The sequence below is a fragment of the Octopus bimaculoides genome, chromosome 6 (assembly GCF_001194135.2).
Source record: "Octopus bimaculoides isolate UCB-OBI-ISO-001 chromosome 6, ASM119413v2, whole genome shotgun sequence".
Lineage (NCBI taxonomy): Eukaryota > Metazoa > Mollusca > Cephalopoda > Octopoda > Octopodidae > Octopus > Octopus bimaculoides.
In genome coordinates, this window is record NC_068986.1 from 7019130 (window position 1) to 7022093 (window position 2964).

Genomic DNA, 2964 nt, shown 5'->3' on the forward strand with positions numbered 1-2964 from the left:
CAACAAGGTTGGCTCGCTGGTTAGTAGTTGATAGTGCAGAAAAAGGTTGTCTGTCAGTAGAATAAGGAACGCATGGTGCTGACTAGAAAGGAAGAAAGAATAAAGGTGGCATCATCTTTCTTGCGTCCGGAAGCTTCTCTTCATATTCTGAGCGAAGGGCAAAGGGAAAGTGCTGCTCTTGGTCATGGTTGATGCAAAAGAGGACAAGATAGGAAATTCTCTCTGTTATAGAGACTGTAGTGAAACCTCTCTCTCAGGTATTTATTTACGAATGATAACGTAGCGGCTAACATCTAGCTTTCGGCCCACTTGGACTGCTGTGTCCATCACCCTGATTGGCTCTTATTTGCGCGGCATTTATCTCCAGTTCTGTTTCGCGCCAGGGTGCATACCGACCAATCGTGGCCTTCTAATAAGGTCACGTGAGAAGAGTGTTTCTTGCTGTTTCTGGAGCCTCCTCTTTATCTATAAATAGCCCTGCTTCATCTACACCAGTTTGTCTCGACTTTAGACCTCTCACAGGTCTAGTCGTAGACCACACACAGAACACAGCTCCAGCCAGTTTCCAGCGACGACGTCAACACCACCGATCTACTGTCTACTACTGTTCCGTCGCCAGCACCAACACCACCACCAGACTACACGCTACCCACAGCAACCGCAGTTCCATCTCAACACTGTTTGTGTGGATTGTTTCCCCCTCGAAAATAACAGCCAGAACAACCTGCGAGAATCTTCTGTACAAAGTAACAGGTCGCAGTATCAACACTCAACTTCACACACAACATGTGACACCTCAGCTCTGCTATTCGGCCATGACCTCTTGTGTATAGACATTCTACCTACCGTGTAACTCTTCTATGAACTGGTACTTTCTTATCTTTGTGTTCAGGACTCTTATAGTCTGTTACAGACTCTTATTCCATGCTCTGCATTTCTCATTCACACTCACACACATTTATGTATATATACTATTCTTTATACGACGGTCCGTCACACATATTGTATTACTTATATTGCCGCATGCACGCGCACACAGACACACAGTTGTCTACCCTAATAAAATTTACTCTCTATATATATCTAACGGTTGTGCATCTCTCATTCCTTTGCTGGCACTTACTTGCATCTCACATGCGAGCCCTCTTATGTTATATTACATGTTTTGTGTCGACCGTGCGACACGTTAAAAGGAGCCTTCTCTCGTTCATCGCCATCTCCTTTGGTTCGCACGGTCATTCTCTACAAGACTATGGTCAGTAATGTAGGTCAAACCCTAAACAAATTACTGACCATTCCTTGACCAGCACAGGTCCTTGGGGGGTCAAGTGTTCCCTATCAATAATCTGGTGTGGAGAGGATTTCCCGCTTGTTTTGACAAGCAACAAGTGGGTAGATTTGGTTTCAAATCTCAGACAGCCAAGCAAGGGCCCAACACTGCTCCCCCCACTAGAGAGTTTTTAAAAAAAGAAACAAATGATCTAGAGAAAAGAGTATATTCATACAAAAATGCATTTTAGGACAAGGTGAGAACAACGTTCAATTGTGAAAGGTATTTTGTTGTTGGGGAATGTGATGCAAGGCTGAGAAAAACTGTGCATACCAGGAAAGAGAATCCTGAGAATGTACATGGGACAGATATGCATGCGAGTCCGAATAGTGGTGTTGCTTTGTGTGTGCAGAATGCAGAATATGCCAGTTGGTGTACGACTGAGGCAGAATGAACGAGCATGTGCACGAATGCTGAATGTGCCAGTTGTTGTGTGAGTGTGCAGGGCATATACATGAGTACGAGAGAAAGTCCTGCAGCTGTAGAATAAGCTGAGGTGAGTGAGTGTGTGGATTCTCTATCCATGATATCAGCAATAGTTTTCTTGCAGGATTGCATTTTGTGTGAAAATACCTTGATGTGTCTGGCGTTGTTGTCATTGGCATTTGCTAAGATTAGCCAGAATAATGACAGTGTGGTATGCTGGGGTGTTGCATAGGACAGACAATTTTCTTTATTAACTTTGTAACCAGCCTGGGATCGAAAAGAGGCGAGTTGTGTCTGACAAACGTGCAGAGAGCATGAGCTGACATCTGACATACACAGAGTCAGAAAAAAGAGCTGAGTGGGTACAGACATGAGAAAATGACTCTAAAGGCACTATGTTTTGGTGTATGTGTATAAGTGGGTGCAGGTTTGTGTATGAACGCTGAGGAAAAAAGTCTTTTTTTTTTGTTTAACAAACAAAATACAGAGCAGTGCATAAATAGGTCATCGTGCGAAGTAACAAAGAAACTGCAGATATTAAAACAAAAAAAACATGGACCAAGAAAAACAGTGGTTAAAATAATTGTACAACATATGTGCAAAAATGTGCAATGCCAGTGGTCGATGAGAAAATATATATTATACAAATACAGAACATTCAAAAACAAATGAAAGTGTATAATGCTAAGCAAAGAGAACAAAATGAGTAAGCATTTGAAATGCAAAAATATATGTATGCACAGAAAGTTCAAGTCTATGTACAAATGTCTGGGGTAGTGTGAAAGCTAAATATTTCATTTCCAGAGCTGTAATTCGAAACCAAATCTAAGGATTTTTGCTTGCCTGATCCACCACTGGCCAAAAAGGCACAAAAAAAAATTTGCTGGATGCTCTCCATAGTCTTAGTTTCTATTTCTATTTCAGGGGTACTCTCTTGTGGGGGTGTCTTTACCACTAAGTTGATATCATCGACATATCGAGAGTACACATTCACGAGTATGGAGTTCTGTGTCAGGCGTTCCTTAAGCCTTCTGTCCCACCATACCATGAAGAGATTGGCCACATCCCCGGCGATACTAACACCGATGGCTGCCCCCTCGTCCTGGGCGTATAATTTGTTGTTAAATTTAAAGGTGTGGCCTTTTAGGGTGACCTTTATACTAGCTCCTAGTGCATGTGCAATCATTTTCTTTACCTGGTTATCACAC

At 42.4% G+C, this 2964-nt stretch overlaps 1 protein-coding gene across 5 annotated transcripts in view; it reads right to left on the reverse strand.

Annotated features, from left to right (window-relative positions):
• Window positions 1-2964, reverse strand: part of LOC106882301 (glutamate-rich protein 2-like) — a 24089-nt gene that overhangs the window by 17624 nt on the left and 3501 nt on the right. The gene's annotated exons all lie outside the window — the stretch shown is intronic.